The sequence below is a fragment of the Hylobates moloch genome, unplaced genomic scaffold (assembly GCF_009828535.3).
Source record: "Hylobates moloch isolate HMO894 unplaced genomic scaffold, HMol_V3 SCAFFOLD_15, whole genome shotgun sequence".
Classification (NCBI taxonomy): Eukaryota; Metazoa; Chordata; class Mammalia; order Primates; family Hylobatidae; genus Hylobates; species Hylobates moloch.
Genome location: NW_026652290.1, coordinates 80,062,198 through 80,080,025, shown reverse-complemented (window position 1 = coordinate 80,080,025; position 17,828 = coordinate 80,062,198). Strand labels below are relative to the sequence as shown.

The 17,828-nt window shown below is 53.0% G+C and overlaps 1 long non-coding RNA gene across 1 annotated transcript; it reads right to left on the bottom strand.

Moving 5' to 3' along the window:
- Nucleotides 1-8,705: 8,705 nt before the first annotated feature.
- Nucleotides 8,706-16,441, bottom strand: LOC116483276 (uncharacterized). The gene is made up of 3 exons (XR_004252231.1): nucleotides 16,376-16,441; nucleotides 12,828-12,986; nucleotides 8,706-9,062 (listed from the first exon to the last, which is right to left on the bottom strand). It is a non-coding gene; the product is annotated as an uncharacterized LOC116483276 (long non-coding RNA).
- Between the last annotated feature and the right edge of the window lie 1,387 nt (nucleotides 16,442-17,828).

Below are 17,828 nucleotides of genomic sequence, written 5' to 3'. Positions count from 1 at the left end.
GGTGGCCTGGTTGGGGCTGTCACCCCCTTAATTACAGTCCAGATTGCTCATACCTCAAATATCCTGAGTAGGAAAGGAAGGAGCAAAAATGGAATGAGAATAATAATAATAACGAATTTGCTGATATCAAATGTTTTCTCCTTGGTTTCTGCTTGCCCAGGTCTGACTGGTGCAGCTTATAATTAGTCTCTGCTTGCAGAAGTGTGGTTCCAAAGACTTGTGGATTAAAGACAAACTCTAGAATTTCTCAGTACCTGACAAGTTGTAACCTGAAAAGCTACACTTAGTCCATTAAAGATTTTTCACAGTGACATTTGAGTGCAGCTTCAGAAATATGCCACCTTGCCATTTATCATTTTCAGGGCACGGGTGTCGGAAAGGAGTTTGCTATGAAGAACAAAACAAAATGGATTGCATGTGTAGAGGTGAGCTGGCGAATACTGATAAATGTACTTCACTGAATGTCAGCAAATGTCACTTGAGAAGCCATTTGCAGCTACCATAACAGCCTCCCAAACCCAACAAAGAGTAGCAAAAACGGGCAAAATGAACTGGGCGCCTTGCTTCCGCATGAATAAGCAATCAGCCCTCTCAGAAGTTACACCAGAAAGTTGTTAAACTTGATAGAAGAAGCTTTTCCAACCATACTGATGCATACTATAGATTGCTACAGAGGGCTGGAGACCTTCTGAGGACGTCAGCGCTGTGACTCTGGGCAGAACTTCACAACCCCTTCTCTTCCAGATAGGTGCCTTCCTTTTGTATGTGCAGCCACTGGCTGTCTCTGAGACATATTTTCTGGGTTTTCCTACACCAGCTTGCTGCTTTTGCTGTGTCTACAGACCCCTCTACTCCCTACCCACTCCTAATCTACCCTCCCTTGCAGTGTAATCTGGGAGTGGCTGCAGATGTGACGTGGGATGCAGTCCTCACATGCCATATCAAGAGAAGACCCAATAGAAATACCCTTGAGCCAAAATTTCAGTCTCTCACTAAAGAAAAGAATTTTCAATGTGTCTCTTGGTTAATGTGAAAATTGGAGTAATGGACTCAGCTTCTGGTTCATTCTTGGTGCCCTGGCCAAAACTTTCCCTCTATGTGATTTAGGATTTCTGGAAGGTGGGCCCAAGTGTTCTTCAGAATTCAGCTTGGGTTGAGATGTTCCCTTCTTCCTCCTCAGCTTGGTGAGTCTCCAGACTTTCCTGCAGAGAAGTAAATGGGAAAGAAGATCATATTCTCAGAAAAGCTCTCCACGGAATGTGAGACTAATTAAAATAAAATTCCAGCCCCTCTTCATTTTCTAATCTCTGGGGGCTCCTCCTCCTCTTTAACACATACGAGGTCATCCAATACTTTTTTCCTCCTTTATACCAAGAGACTTTAACCGAGTAGCCTGAATTTGTCTGGCCTTGTGAAATATACCCCCCCCCCCCACACACACACACACACACACGCACGCACATTGCCCATACAAACTGAGGTCAGTTAGGCTTTCATTGATGCAATGCTGTGGTATAGGGCTCAGATACAAGAAGCCCTTTGTTGAATGTACATCTCAGACTCTGTCCCTGAATGTGCTAATGGACACATTTCCCTCTTCACACTGTTCTGCCATATGTTTAGCCTGTGTACATTGGAAATGAACACATTTTACAACCAGGAAAAGACGGGCTCTTGGGAAAGTTAACTTCCCTCAGATGAACTTGGAGGGATGGTGCAGGAAGGAGGGGTTGGAAGCTAGCTCCTCTTCAGCCACACTCCTTGCAGAGTTCTTAATTCTTGGTGTTTCCTCCTTTTGAATTAGGTGCTTCCCATGGAAGGGCCTTTACTTGGGTCTCGGGAACTCACAAGCCATCTGCTTATTATTGAAATTGAATTGCGCTCAACTTGTTGACTTTCATGTCAACAAGTTTAGTTTAGGAAGAAACAGTGGCATGTTTAGGAGAGAGAAAAGGAGAAGATGAAAGCCAGATCTCTGGATCAGAGATGGAGGTGAGGGAAAAGTGGAACAGATCCTCCAGAGAGAATGAGATGTGAAATGTTCTGCTTGAGGCAGGACCCATAATATAGCCTGGAAGCACTTTACTCAGTTAAGGCACTTTCTGAAGAGCAAATCTCTGCTGTGTCCCAGTGTGGAATGTATGTCCCAGACCCAAAAAGCTACTAAAGCATAAAAACATGTTCTAAAGAAAAGACAATATGGGTGCAGATTTCTCATTGTGCCAGTATTCTTTATTTTCTTAGTTGCTGTATCTTTTAAAATTTGTATCTTAAAGCTCAAGCTAATAAGCATCTGTTCCCTGGTGTGAAAAGAAACTGTTCATAATTGATTAATATCACACGAATCCTGTAATTGCTGGAGGCGAGCGCTATGTAAAAACCTACCTTCCTATTGTTTTGTCTTTAAAGAACAAAAACAAAAACTGTGTCATATAGACAAGGGTAGCCAATATTGTCTCTTTCAGTGAGAAAAAGCAAAGCTGGTTTGGGTGAGCTACTTTACCCACTAATTAGTGGCAGTAGCAGGTTTCCTTAATCCAGAAGCTGTTTACAGTGGATTCTTCTCTGCTCTATTTAAAAACCTAACAAGCCCCCTTTAACCATTTTGCATTCTGGGATGTTTCAAACAAAATGTTAAATTGCTACCACAAGCGGAAGATTTGTTGAAAATACAAAACTGCTTAGAATTGCAGTAATCCCCTCATTCTTGCAAGAATGTAAACAGGACATCAGTTTAGGGAACATTTGCCCATGGAAAAGTCTCCTCTGAGCAAGAAACTTCACCCACTGCATGGGAGAAATGGGCATCATTTAATCGGCTCTAGACATTCCCAATTTCAAACTGAGCTCCCCTGCCCTTGAAAGAGTGGAAAGATACATTAAAGTGGGAGATAAATAAGCAAATTTCAGGTAAACGCTGCAGGCAGGCCATCTTAAGGAGAAATGTTTAGAGGAATTTATTATCAGACTTCCACATAACTTCACTCACGTATTCATTCATTCAAGCAGGCACTTTTAAATGCCTACCTTATGCCAGACCTGACATAATATCTTACGTGGATAGCAAGTTTGCTTAGAAGTCATACTCTTTGCCATCTAGAATCACACTCTTTATGGCTCAGCTCAAACCCCATCTCTTCCTTCTAAGATTTCTCCCATGCTTCCCTGTGTGCTTCCAACCAGGACACCCATAAAACAGCATTGTCCTGTGCTGTCCTGAACTGGGTACCTCTTTCTCCCCAACAAGTGTTAGTTCCTTGAAAAAAGGGTCTCTATCTTATCTCTGCATCACTGAGATAGTCTTTCCTAGTCTGCTCTTTAAAATGAGATTTAAGGCACTGAAAACCGGGTTATCTCTCACTCACATAGAGATCTAAACCATTTTGGTGTGAATAAATGGGAGGCAGCCTTCTCCTCCTTGGCTACTGATAGTGTCTGGATTCAGCATTCATTGAAGGTTGTACCAACGATGTAGGTTGGGGAGGAAGTGGATGAGTCCATCTGGATAATCTGGGTGCCATGCAGGCAACATTGGACTGGTTAATTTGGAGGAATACGAGCTGAATTATCCAAACAATTGTGTAGATGCAGCCTTTGCTGGCAGAGCCATTTTCCCCACCTCTGTATCAAATATGCTTTAGAGATTTGGGAGTTGACACCGCATCCAGATATAGTGGGAGAGAAATGGAGAACATTCACATTTTGCTCTACAGTTGCCAGACTTGAGGCATCCAAGCTTCTTTCTTACTACAGTAACTTAAACTATTTCCCAGTGGGAAGAGTTTGGTGTAGGAATCATTCTATCTTCCCTCTCTTGTTTCTGCCCAGGTAGTCACAGGGGAGAGAATACCTAGCCCCACCAACCCCACACAGCCAATTTTGCTATTGAAATCTAAAATTTTGCATGAGATCTGCACATGTTAATGACTTTTGATGAAGAGATTTTCTTTTTTAAATCAGGGATTCAGAGATTCCCTTCCTTCCTCGTGATGCCTATTATTTTCAGGTGGGCCTTTCAGGGAAGAATCTTTAAAATTTTCAATCTTTTAATGCAAAGAGTCCCCCAAGCAAGCAGAATACATCCTGTCAGAGCCAAATGTCAGGCCAGAAGAACCTGTGCTTCGAGTCACTTGGCAAATGCGCAGAGTTTAACAAGCTCTATTTTTTCCCTTAAAAATACACAAAACTCACTTAACATAATTCATAGTAACCCTTTCTTATTTCACATATTTCATTTCAGTTCCTTAAAATGTATTTGTTTCCCTGCCCAATCGGGGGGAAAATCTGCTTCAATTTTAAGAAGAAAAATATAGTTTCTAAAAGTAAAGATAGCTGAAAAGTTTTTTCCCCTCTTAAATTGACATTCTGAAGAAATAAATTTCTATATTCATTTACTTCTGATGTGAGAGCAGAAATGCCACCTTTGTTCAAAGAAAGTTTTTGAAATGATACGAATCTACATGTGCATGTTTCTAGAATTAATACCCCTGTGTTCACTGTAGTGGTGGGATTTTCTACTAGGGGAATCCGCATTGGGAGAAGTAACCCCGCCTTGGGAGCATTTAAGGAAATTTTAATATCCAAACAAAAGCAGTATTACCATCACTACCCACTCCCTCCCTTCGAGGAAAAACAATTAATAATTTGCTTATGCTCATGACACAAATTAAAGACAAAGGGCCCCTCACAGGCTGTGGGCACTACACAGCCCTCCGCAGGCTGCAGAGTCCCAGCGCCGAACTGTTCGAGCTTCCGAATGAATTGCATTAAGCTGCACCACTAAAGCGAGGTGTTCTGGGCCCTCTGGCCCATTCCCACAATAGAATCGAGTTTCCCCAATCAGAAACATCTCCCAGTCTTTCCGTAAGCTTTTAGGGGGGAAAAAAGAACATATAGTTCCAAGGGGGGAAAAATACATATATACTTTGCCCTTTTTATTTTAATAGCCAAACATTGTAATGCTAGCTAAATAGAAATTCTTGTCTGTTAATAGGTTCCTTTAGTTTGTAATAAATAGGAATGCTAATGACTAAAATTTGGTATTTGGTATGCATTAGCTTTTGTGAGCTTTTCTTTACAGTCCTCATTGACATGCAATATGGCAAGCTTCCTTTGAAACATATTTATAAAATAACTACAGTATAATTAAACCAACAAAGCCATCTTTTAAGTAAGCTTAATAGCACAGGTTTTTTTCACCTCGGTAAAATTTACTTTAAAAAAGAAAAATAGTTATGCCTCAATCCCACTGTATATTTTATTCTGTGCATCTAATATTTCCTTTGCATCTACAATCTATGCATATCTAATTCTTTTTGACAACTATGATTATTAATAAAGTGCTTGTGAAAGATATGCTTCATAGCTTCTTCAACAAGAATAATGTTTTTTTGTTAATGGAAATGGTAACATATCTTGACAGATACAATATATAAGATGTGCTTTTTTCTTAATTGTTAATATTGCTATGCTGCATACACAAGGAGCAGATCAACAGATATGGCAGGTAATAATCAGAGTGGATGCCATTTTACACAATGTAACTAAAAATATTTTAATGATATAAAAGCAATAGATAAATAAAAGCAATTATGTTTAATTTTGCTTTTGGTGTGCCGGCAATTTTTGTTTGTTGCTGCTGTTGCCAGTGCGCTTAGCAGAGTAGGAAGCTCGAAGCGCAAAGCAACCGCACCGAGGCGGCTCTGCCTTCCTGCAGCCCAAGGGTCCTGCAAGCCGCCCTTTCTCTCTCCGCAGCTTCAGCGATCCAGGCGCGCAGGGCCCGGCTGAATGCTAATTTGGGATACACCGGAGCGCAAGTTCACCGAGTTTTCCGCAGTTTTGCAAATCCTTTTCCCTATCCCCATGCCTCGCGGTTTAAGACCACGCGATTTCCCCAAAAGAAAAACTCAAAAGTTGCTAGGCGCCCGGCTGGAGTCACTTAGAGCCAGCTCTGGCTGCTCCTCCGCCTCCCCGACCTCCGGCCGCCGCTCGGCCCTGCCCCTCGCGCCTCGCCCCTTTCTCCCGAAACTCCGTCCTCTCCGCCGAGGGGCTGCCTTGCCCCCAACCCACCCCCCGCGTGGAGAATAAACACAGTTGACATCACTCTTATAATCTTTATTTAAAACTGTTTCCAAGGTTACAAATTGCCAAGCCTCGTATGCAACAGGTTCCTCCGAAGCGGTATCATTACAGATTAACTGTAATGTGTAGGATTAGAATAAAAGCATAAGGGATTAGGTAAAAGGGCGACGCTCCAGACATAACGCCCGAGCGCATCTCGACTGAGTCAGCCTAGGGAGACCGCGAAGGCGCAGGGTGTCGGGGCGCCGCGGGGCCGCAAAGCCGGACTCGGTTCCTCCGCTCCCGGCTCCGGCCCCGGCCCCAGAGCCGTCAGGACGGCGGCGCCGGAAAGGCCAACGCGGCCGAAGGTTTCGGAGCCAGGCTTCCCAGGCGTCAGGGGCTAGGGACGGGTCCCCGGAGCTGGGGAAGATGAGGGGCCGAGAGGCCGTGGAGGCGGAGGGCGCGAGCAAGCCACGGGCCGGCTGGGAGGTTCGGACGCGGCGAAGCGCAGGGAAGGCGGCGAGGGGGTCCCCACACCCGCACGGGGCACCGGGTTTGTCCATGTGGCTGACACTGCCTTTAAGGCCCAGGCCCGATGGGGCCCTTCCTGGCGTCCTCCTCACCCCCACTCCGCCGCGCCTCCCCTGTCCGGCTGGGGCTGGTGACAGCGGCAGGGGCTGGGCAGCCGCGCAGGCTGCCCGCACACTTCCGAGCCCAGGCCTCGGGCCTTCGCCGCCCGCCCAGGCCGTGCGCCCTATTGGACCACCTTCCCGCCGGCCTTCGCCTGCCCCTCTCGCGCCAGGAAGGCCCTAGAGCTCCCTCTCCCCTCACACCGCTTCCTGCGGGGCCAGGGCTCACCGTGCTGACCCCATTTGGACTCAGGCCTGCCCTGGGCCACGGCCTCGGGACGCTGACGCAGCCCCGAGGGCTGTTTGCGTGTTGGGGTGGAGGGCGCGGGGCTGGAAAAACAAACAGGGCGGGGGCGCGGAGGCTTGGGGTGGGGGCCGCAGGGGGCTGGAAGGAAGTGCGCAGTGTGGCGAGAGCGCGAACAAAGCCCTCTCGGGAGCCCCGTCACCCCTCGGTGACCCAGGCCCGCCCCTCTGAGCCGCCGGGCTCCCGGGCTTTGCCTCCGAGCAGGCCGCACCGCTCGGTGGGCGCACGCCAGGCCTCCGCGGCCGCCCGGGCCAGTGCTCCCCTCGGCCCCCGCAGGCCGAGCCCGCGGCCGGCCCCGAAGGCGCGAGGGACAGCGCGGCCGGCGGTGGAGCCTCACCCAGCCACGGAGCCCACAGAGCGAGGCTGAGGAGGACTCCATGCTGTTGTCCGTCGGGAAACCGGGCTACTCCGGGGCACGCTGGAGCCACCGCTCTGCCAGCAGCCGGGGAGGGGCCGCGAGGGCTCCCAAGTGGACGGAAGTGGGCGACCAACTTCGCCGCGACTCCTGCTTCCTAGAGAAGGGCCTTGGCTGAGGAGGCGGCGGGAGGGGACTGTTGCAAACAGCTGTTCCTCATACATATTTCATTACACAATCAGATAATGCGTCCCACCACCTTCTCAATTATTCACAGATAAACATTTTCAAGACGTTTTGACATCTGTCTTAGTGCCTGCTATTAATTTAGTAATCACTGTAGTTAAAAATGTATGGGATTTTTGCCGTCGGAGCACCTCCTATCAAGCGCGCGGGCCCAGTGTGGGACTGCGGCTGGGAGCCCGGGCCCTCCGGGAGTGAAGATACCTTTGGAAGTGAGACGGCCTCTCTAGCGCGTTGACACTGTTGATGGAAGGGATTAAAGGGGTATCAGGTTATTTTAATTTATTGTTGAAGATGATGACTGCCCCCTTCCCCACCCGCATACCGTCCTCACTTTCCCACCCCAACCCTAGACCGGACAACGCCGTTCAGCCCTTTGCCCCGGGCAGCGGAAATGGTTAGCTTCGTCTAGGAGTTTCTGCTGAGGAAGGCGCAGGCAACCCTAGTCGGCGTTGAGAAAGAGAACCGCACGCAATCACCGAGCACGATTTCTCCCAACAAAAAAAACTAACAATAATAGCGACCCACACACTCAAGAGGTCTGAAACCTCCGAAGTTTTGCCCCGAGTCTTGTGGCCCTGGCAGAGGTGACAAGGGCATTTGGGAAAGACAGAGAAAAATAAATTCGCTCCAGTGACTGTACACAGGGCATTTGGGGCTATGAGAAAACGAGTTGCTTTTCTGCTTGAGTGATAAATGTTGCAACGGGCATAGCTATGTAGACGCAAACAGTTTTTAAAACCAGAGAAGCAGAGTTTGAAGAACCTTGTAAGGCTGAAAATAAGAGCATACATTTCCAACTTCAAGATGCTGTGATTAATTGTTGGGAAAGCTCTAGATAAATTACCCAAACGGGGGAAGTACTCAAAGGTAAACGAGTTTGTTTCTTTGTGTTCTGAATCTCAGCTGCCGGGAATGAAAGTTACACTTTGAGTTTGAGAGTGATGTCTATTTATTTCTCTTCCTTCTGTCGCAGTCTCTTTCCCAGGTGAGTTAGCAGGTGGACTTTGATTTTTAAAACTATTTCATTTGGGAACGAGGAAAAACAAATCTGGTGAAAGAAAATGGCCCTGGAAGAAACTGCCCTTCCAACGAAGATTAAGTGACTCCAAAGTGATTTTCACTCTTTATTGTTCAAAACATCCACAAGAACAAACTTGCTAAAATTTCCAGGAATTAACTGTACCTAGAAAAAGAAAAGGACATAGTGTTTGCCCCCAAAAGAGAAGACATTCACACCCCCATGCTCTTCTGCTTCTAGGGCAACTACATCTGCAGAAACATGTCCTCCTGTGGCGTTTTCCGGGTAGTTCATTTCTTCTTCACAAAATGGGCCCTCCTCTGCCCCTTGGAGGGTGGTCATCCGACTTGCTGGCCCAGAAAGTCCTTTTTTTCCACTTTCTTTGTCTAAATGAATCTTCTCGGACTTACCCTCAACTGTCAGATGAGAGAGGGAGGCTCAGAAGATGTGCTCAAAAGAGAGAAAGTTGGGAAGGGAGGTGAAGTGGAAGCGAGGGCACCCCTGCTCCCAGGGAGCCTGCCTCTTCTGCAGGAAACCCAGAGGTAGCCACTAGAACTGGTTAGGCAAAGGGAGCTCACACTAAAAACAAGCCTATGTAGAGGAGTTTCTCAGGCCTCGCCCAAGAGCCACTCTGGAAACTCCTCTCTGCAACCCCCCAACTCCGTCCGGACACGGTGCTCAGCCAGAGACAGGGGAGCGGGGGTGAGGACTTCCCAATATATCACAACATTTAAAAAAAATAAACTATGTAATTTGGTTTACTTTGAAGTGTGTTCTTCTGTAAATGTATTTGACATACAGGGTACTGGGGTGGAGATGGGGGCAGGAGGGTGTGGATCCTTTTGAATGATCAAGTTTAGGATAAGAAGGATGAAAGGGGCAAAATAAGGGCCCTCCAGCTTCTCAGGCCATGGTTAGAGCTAAATGTTCCTATTAAGAATTATGAATCTCCCAGCAGTGAGTGAGAAGTTGCATGGGCTCCACCCAAATCCTTTTTCAGAATACAAACCCCTAGGTCAAAAATAATAAGAAATAAACAATAAAAACAATCTCGATCAAAATGAATCTTTCCTGGATTGTCCTTTTCTGGGTATCTCCAACAGAGCTGAGAGGAAGGCTAAAAGGTTGGCTCTGGGTGGATGAGGCCTTGGTTCTAGTGGCCAGGACTTGACCTGAAACCTTTCACCCAGTCGGCTCAACAAAGTTTCTCCCTCGGAGCCAACGTCCCTCTAGCAGGAAGCCCCCTTGGCCTTGTGGCCTGCGTCCTCATTCAGCGAACTCTCCCCGTTCACGGCTTCCTGTACATCTGCCCTTGTGGTTGGGGTCACTCTTCGCAGGCACTGTGGCTTTTGTCTGCATCTGGACAACTGGGTGTGCACCCGTTCATTCAAATAATTATGCCTGTGGGCACTTCTTTATTCCTCAAATTCCTGTTAGTGTTCCTTTAATTCTCCCGTGTGTATTCGGTACGATTGCCTGTACGTTCCAGGCATAGTCAGGTGACTCAGCTTGAGCCTGAGCTCAAACGTGCGCGACCCCCTGGGTCTGCATGGGGAGAAGGAGGTGTGCACGTGCAAACGCGGGACTTTGGGTGGAGTGTGAGGTTGATAGGGCTTTCGGCCCCAGGGCGCTGTAGGCCTCTCTTAAATACCTTCATCTGCCCAATTTCTTAACCTTTCAGGACAAGGAGGCAGACTCTCCGCGATCCTGTGCCTTGCCACCCTTTGGAAAGGATAGGACCATCATCTAGGACGTTTCCCGGTGGACTGTGGCTGGGCCGGGCTGAATGGCCGGGCGGAGGTCTCGAGATCGTCTCCTGGCTCTCGATTGCTCCCATCATCCAAGCCACCTAGAGGTCGAGTGCACCCTGGGGCTCTGTCTGGGGAGGTCATGGCGTCTCGGGGAGAATGATATGCACGTTTTGGGCTAAAACTCTCCTAGGCCTCGCAGGAGCAGCTATATTTGTAACTTGGAATTGGCCTGGGCCCGCCTCCCTTGGCCCCTCCTCCAGCTCCTACCTCAACACGCAGCGCTCAGCCGGGCTGCCAGAGTGCGCTTCCCGGACCACCCCCAAGCACCCTGGGGCCTCACCATCCTTCAGGGTCCCTGGGGCATCCTAGGGACCTGGATCTGGAAGAATGGGGGCCAACAAGAGTGGCCAGGGCTCTCCTGGGGCGGTTTTGCGATGTATTCCTCCGCTAGAATTAGCCTTTCGGGCCTGCGCGCCTACAGGTTGCAGAGGCCAGCGGGAACGTTGGGTGTGTGGGGGTGAGGGGTGTGGTGTGTGTGCGCGTGTTCACGCGCGACTAGAAGCGGTTCCTTGCGCATTTCTGAATCTTGTAGATGTGTTTTCTCGTGAGAATGATGCGGACTTACTGCTGACTTCAGGTCAGTTTGTTTGAAAAGGGAGAACGTCAGTACGATGGTCGGTGGTTGTGTCTCTCCTGAGCATTCGTACAAAGTGAAGCCACCTCCCCTCCCCCATGCAGTCTCCCAGACCAGGTCAAAGGACCCAGGCTCCAGGTCGCTGAGGCCTGGAGGGCTGAGGCCCTTGCTGTGCGCCCTGGTGCTCTGATCCTAAGGCCCAAGCTGCCCCGGTACCCACTTAGGGTCAGGGTGGAAATCCTACGTGGGAAAGGGGGACACGGAGAACTACCCCCACGTCCATGGCAGGGTGGAGTCCCAACCTTGGCATATTGGACCTACCCACTTGGCATCTCCTTGCCCCGACCCCATCTGGGATCCGTATTGGCAGCGACGAGGAAGGGAGGAACGGTAAGGGAGTTGGGTCGGTAAGGACGGAAGTGAAGATGGAAAGAGAGAAGAAAAATAAACAAAACTGGGTAGGGACATGGAGATGGGTGAGGCTGGGGTGGGGTGGAGTTGGGGCTGCCTCGGAGAGCAGCGGCTTTTCACTCTGCTATAGGGAAGTGCGTTTGGCTGAGCTGTCCCCCCACCAAATAAAGCTAATGATGTAGTAATTTAGGAGGGGGAGAGGGGCTGGGCAAAAGGAGGGAGAGGGTAGAGGATGGGGAAACGCGCGCCCCAAGAGCAAAAGCAAACAGCTGTGGAGGCGCTGCCCGCGGCTCAGGCTTCCCAACAGGTTAGCTATACTGGGATCCACCCGGCATTTCGCAGGAAGGGGTGGGGGGAAGACAGAGCGAGAGGGGGAGAGAGCCTCACAAGAGGACAGAGGGAGGGAGGGAAAGAGAGATAGGAGCCAGAGAGCGCACCGCGCGGCTTAAAAGGAGAGACTTACTAATGAATATTTATCCGCCGCTGCTCCGTGCTCCCGGCTTCCCTTACCTTTCCGCAGGTAAGATCCTCCCTGTGCCCCAGCCCCGGGGGCCCTCCTAGCTCCCCAGTCGGGGAGCCTGTGGCTGGGTGGGAGGGCTCTCCGTTGGTGGGGGTGGGAGGGCGGCTCTACTCTGCATTCACTTCGGGTGCCCGGGCATGCGACCCTGCACGACTAGGAACCGCGTGCGTGGGCTCCTTGTGTGGAATGAGTGTGAGCATGTAAGAGTGTGTTTGTGTGTGTGCGAGAGAGAGACAGAGAGACTATGCGCCCGCAAGCGCGCGCGCCTGTTTGTGGCGCGCTCTGGAAACATTTTCCGACTTTTCACTCGGACGCCCTGGATTTCTCGCCTTTGCCTTTCTCTGCTTCCCCTCCCTCTTCTCTCGCCCTCCCCTCCCCCACCCCGGTCTACCCCACCCTACCCCACTCCTACCCCGGCTGCTGAGGCGCTCTTCTGCCGGCTATTGTACGGCTGGCGCGGGCTCCCCCTGGCCACATCCCGGGCCTCTCATACAAGAAGAATAGTTCTGTTTCCGCCGTAAACCCCCACACAAAGGCTGCCCGGCCACCGGGTCCCCTGTCCCCCTTCCTGGGGACTTCGGCTTTTGAGGTGCTGCGGCGCGTTCTTTCTCCCTCCCCCTCTCAGGGCGCCAGGGCCCAGACCAAGGAGCTAAGAGTGATCGGGACTTGGGGGTACCGGGTGGAACTCCTTGGGGGCCGTCCGCCAGGCTTCCTGGGCTGCAACCCGGAGCCCAGAGACCCCCAGGGGAAGGGCGCCTCTTCCCCCACCACCACCCCAGCCGTCGCCTGCGGGAGGAGCACGGGGAACCTGGCCCAGCCAAAGGGGAAAGAGGGAGGGGAAAAGGAAGAAGGTCGGGGAGGGGCTGACCATATAACCAGAATTCTTTAAACGGACTTACCGGGCCACCTGTTGAGAATCCATGTGGGGTCGGCTGGCTCCGGAGTTGCGCAAGGTGGACACACAAAACCAAAAGCCGGAGTTGGAAAAAGAAAATTCTTTCTCTGACCATGCCAGACGCGGCCGGTCAGGCTCGCAGCTCCGCGCTAGGATCGGGCGGCTGTACAACCAAGATCGACTTTGCTCTGTCCCCCAACGCCCCCCTCATCCCGCGGGTCCACAGCTGGGAGGCTCCAGACTCAGAGCTCGCGGACTCGGCGCTCAGGGCCAGCACCAGCAGCTGGGCTTAAGCCGGGGCAGGCTCTCTAAGCCCTGCTCAAAAGTCAAGAGCAGCAGTGCTGCTGCTCCTCGCCGCCTTTCATGCCGCGGCCGCTCCTTATTCTTGTGCCCCGGCCTCTCCCGGCCCCCTCGGACAAAACCCCCAGAGCCCGGCCACTCTCTTCCCGCTAAATCCCCTTCGGGGTCAGTGCTCTACCAGCACCGGGCCGCGCGCCTCTCCTGCCAGCCGTGTGGCTCTTAAAGAGCTGCACCCCTCCTCCGCCCTGCGCGATCCCCCGACCCCCGCCTCCCCTCCCCTCTCCTCTGGATCTAGCCCCCCACGCCGACGCCTGAGGTCCCTGCTGCCCCGACCGATGCCTGCGGACTCCCAGCCCCCTCCCCTCGCCTCCTCCCCTGAGCAGCCGGTGGGCCTGGCCTCGAGGCCACAGGGCTGAGTTCTACCCTCGCCTCAGGTCTCCTTTCTCACCAGCAGCGCCCACCCCTCCCTTCCCCGCCCCTACTTTAGCCCTCTGGGTAGATCAAGGCCCGGGCACCGCCTTTGCCCACCTCAGAGGTGATGCCTAAAGATTGCCAGTTTAGGGTTAAGTTAGGGTGTTATGTGATGGGAAATGGGGCAGGGCATGCTAGTGGAGCTAGGGAGAGAGAAAGGAAGAGAAGCAAACCAGATGGACTTGGAGGGCTCTCTGTATCCCAGGGCCTACCTGGCCTTTTGGTTCCTTCCCACGACCTCCCAGAGATGCTCACGCTGGCACGGGGTCCTGAGGTCACCAACCTGACGAGGCCCACTGTGTGTCTGAGGGATCCTGGGCATGTTTGTGTTTGTGTGTTGGGGGGTGGGGTCCAGAAAGTCCTGAGTGTGGATCTGGAGCAGCCTGCTTCCCAAGCCCAGAGCATTAATTCCCCCCAAAAGTAACCCTTAAGGGCCCAAGAGCTGTGTATGCAAGGAGGGAGTGAAGGACCTTGAGCTCCAACTGTCCAGGGAAAAGGGCATCAGAGGAGAGGGGAGACAGAAAGGGAAGGAAGGCTACTCTTCCTGAGGACTGAAGCACAATTTCTAAGAGGGTGTCTTATATTTACTGGCCAGCCATGTCAGCTGCCCCACTAAGAAAAGGTGAAGTAGATGACTGCTTTGGTTTTCCTTCCTTCCAGAGCTCTGGCTCTCTGCCTCTCTGCCAGGCTGCCAGGCCAGTCTTGCAGGGTGGTCTTGCCTATAGCACTTTTTTTGCCAGTCCTCCCTGGGACTAGAAGCCAAAGAAGGCATACCTCTGTTGAGGGGGAGTGCAGGACAGGCTGTGGTCCCCTGCCTTCCCTACTGCCACTTGTCATAACATGTGACTGGGCTCTGTGAATGGTGGGGGCAATGATGGGTTAGGGAGGGGAGCTGCCCACCCTTTCTCAAATCCAAGTCCTGGCACACCAGGTCTGGCTGTTCAGAAGGGGAACCTTGGGAAGAAGTGTGTGGCCTCTGGGCAGTGGCAGCCAAGGGAACTTGAGGTGATAGGAGGATGGAAGGCTGACCCTCAGCCACCCCAACGTTAGTCCAGATGCACCTTTAAGGAACTGGAGTGACTAACTGGTTTGCAATTGGTCTCTTGGGAGAGGTTGGCAGTGCACTCCCCGGGCTGGATCCTGAGACAGCAAAAGCCTCTCCCGCCACTCGCCACCGCCCCCCCCCCCCGCCGCACTGCCCCCAACCAATACGGCTCACACCTCCCAAGTTTCAGCCCCTCTCTCTTGGGAATGGGTAACTGCAGGCAGCTAGGCTGGGTTTGTGCCCACCCTCCTGGGCCTGGCAGTGGGAGGTGCCGTGGTTCAAGACAGAGCCAAACTTCCCTTGATTCAGAATGTGGGGGGTGGAGGGTCCTTTAGAGGGCGGCGGGGCTCATTAGGCAGAGCAGGGTGCCGAGAGGTGCGCGCCGCCGGCCCCTGAGGCCGCCTTTGAGCCGTCGGGGCGGCTTCATTAAGCTGCGCTAACAAGGCGTACAAATGCCGAGCCCAGCAGCTTTCTTGCAATACCCGGCCTTAGCAGGGCGCCGGACTAATGAGGGTCACTCAAAGGGGCTGATCAAATATTCAAATTTCCCCGCACGCCAGGAACTTTTATGCATGGAGAAAGTTGAGGCAACTGAGCTGTGTTTACTGTCCGGGGCGACAATTGCTTGGAGCGCCAGTCCCCGGAGGCTAAGGCGGCGGGCGGGGGTGCGGGGAGGGAGCAGTTGTTGTTGTTATTTTTCAAAGGAAAGTAATCGGGGTCCTTGAAGGGCTTCGCGGCCTCCCCGCCTGCGTGCTGCGCTCCCCTGCGCCCTCCCTGGCCGCCCGCGCCAAGCGCCTCAGTTTGCAGCTTGCGGGGAGGCCCAGACTACGGGCCACCCGGCCAGCCCCCGCCTCCCGACATCCTGGGAGCCGGAAGGGGCGTTGCCCCCACAGGGCAAACCTTCCCCCGGCCTCCTGGTCGGCTGTTTAGTGCCGAGCAAGGCCAAGTGGGTGCAGCTGCCCCAACCCTGCAGATCCTCGTCTCCCGGAGGCCTGCAGACCCGTTGGCTTTCCCTGTAACCCAAAACAAGGAGAGTGGGAGGTCTCTCGGGCGTTCTCCAGATGTGGTTGAGACTTTCCCAGTGCTGGGGTTGCGGGTGACATTAGTAAATAAATGCCAGTTGGTCCAGGTACAAGGAGAACACTCTCTAAACCCCAAAGACATCTTTTCTCCCTGCCCCACCTGAAGGCTATCTTTTCGATCCCCGGGGCCAGGATTGAAGTGGGGATGATGGCAGCAAATTTGTTCTGCACAGGTGACCCGGCCTGTACGGGCGCCAAGTCCCAGATCCCGCAATCAGAGCGGCCAGAGAGCAGAGAAGAGACCTAGAGGATCTGCAAGCTGACCTATTCACCCGAGACTTTCCGCTCTGCGAGACCCAGGGTGCAGGCGCCCTCCGCGCGCCACCTCCTCTAGCAGTCCCCCAGGGTCCCTTCCCAGTCCTCGCACTGCCCTAGGGCTTGCTTGGTTCCCAGGCCAGCGTGGAAGGCGGCTGGGCCCTGGAACACAAGGTCCCTCTGCTTCTGCTCCACTCCCCAGTGCCCAGCGCCTGGGCATTTGGGAGGGGAAGCTCTGGCGCTCCACAGCCCTGCTTCCCACCCAAACACACACTCAGAACCCCTCGACTGAGACCCTATGGAGCCTGCGTCCCCAGCCCGGCGGGGAGCCAGTCCGGCCCTCCGCTCTGGGACCAGCCGCCCCGCCTCCCTGCCCTGTTCTCCGGACTCTCAACTTACCGGCTCCAGGCGGCGGGAGTAGTGCTTCAGGCCAGAGCCGAGAGGCGCTGGCGGCGGCTGGACCGCGAGGTGGGCTCGGTGGGCGGTGCCGAGCTCGGCTCTGCTGGGAGGCGCGGACAGCCCGGGGCTGCCACCCGCCCCACCGGGTCCCGGCGCACAAAGCTACACGCCTCGCTGCAGCCCTCTGCCCTGCTTCGCGCTCCGGAGCCGCGGTCGCCACCCAAGCAGGCGGGGTGAGGCAGGGCGGCAGGCGCTGGGGCAGAGGCTGGGGGTCGGGGGTGTTGCCAGAGTCTCAGCCCCACTTGCCTCAGTTCTCCCTGAGTAGCAATGGTTTTTGATTTCAGCGCTTTCGGCAGAGCCCGCAGCACCTGCCCAGCCTCCCTCTGGGGCTGGCCCGGCAGTGGCAGGGAGAGGCCAGGTCGCCCCCACCCGGAGGCGGGGGTTTCGGGGACGGGGAGGGGACTGACCGGGTTCACCCGCCCGCCCGGCGCCTGGGTCCTCGGCTCCGGGGGATGCAGTTTCGGGGTCACGAGCTGCTTTCAAAAAGTTGAACACAATATTCGGAAACCCACCCGTAGGAATTCTCCCCCCACACGCGGCACAATACCCACTCCCCTCCCCTTTTTCATTCCTTCCTCCCCCGCTTCCTCCTCCTGCCCCTTCCCCCTCCCACCCTTCAGCCTATAATCCTTCCCCTACGAGAGAAAGGGATCGGGAAGAAAACATGAAGTGTCCGTTTTTGTGTCTCAACCTTTGGGTTCTTTCTGGGCCCTCAGTGAACGACCGCCCAGAGCTTTTCAGCTGCCTAGAGAAGGACTCATGGCCGGGAGGGAAGGAAATATATATGTAGTGGAGAGAGCACTGAAATGGGGCTTGTCAGGTCTTCCCTTTAGAGGAATATTTTTCTGCCCCAGTCGTCGTGTTTAAGACCTGCTACCCCACGGCTTCCTCTGGCTAAGTGAGCCAGTATTGGCCCCTCGCGGGACCCAGGGCCTCCCTGCCGCCCGGAAGCCTCCAAGGAGGCTTGCACTTGTCGGCTTGCTCTTCTCCCCGGCCCTCAGAGGCCTGGCACTGCGGGAGTCAAGGCCTAAGCAGGGCTCCAGCTCGGGGTTTAGGGGCTGGGACACTCACAGCCCCAGTCACGTTAGGTTTCCCATTTAAATTCTCTCTCAACCTCTCTTTCTCTCTTCCCTCATTGAGATCACCAAAGTGGTGTGGACCCGGCGCCTTGCCCCCAGATCTGCATCGGAATGCAGAAAAGATCTTTAAAAAAAAAAAAAAAGTTTTGAATTCCTCAATGATTTTTCTTCTGGAAAGGCAGCTTAGGATAATTATTTCAGCTTTATTGAGGGCAGATTAGTTGAAGTCTGGGCGCTGCGTTTCAATACGCGTTGTACACGGGCCGACAATGTGGTCATTGTTGGCTACTGTGTGTGAATCCATTCAACATATA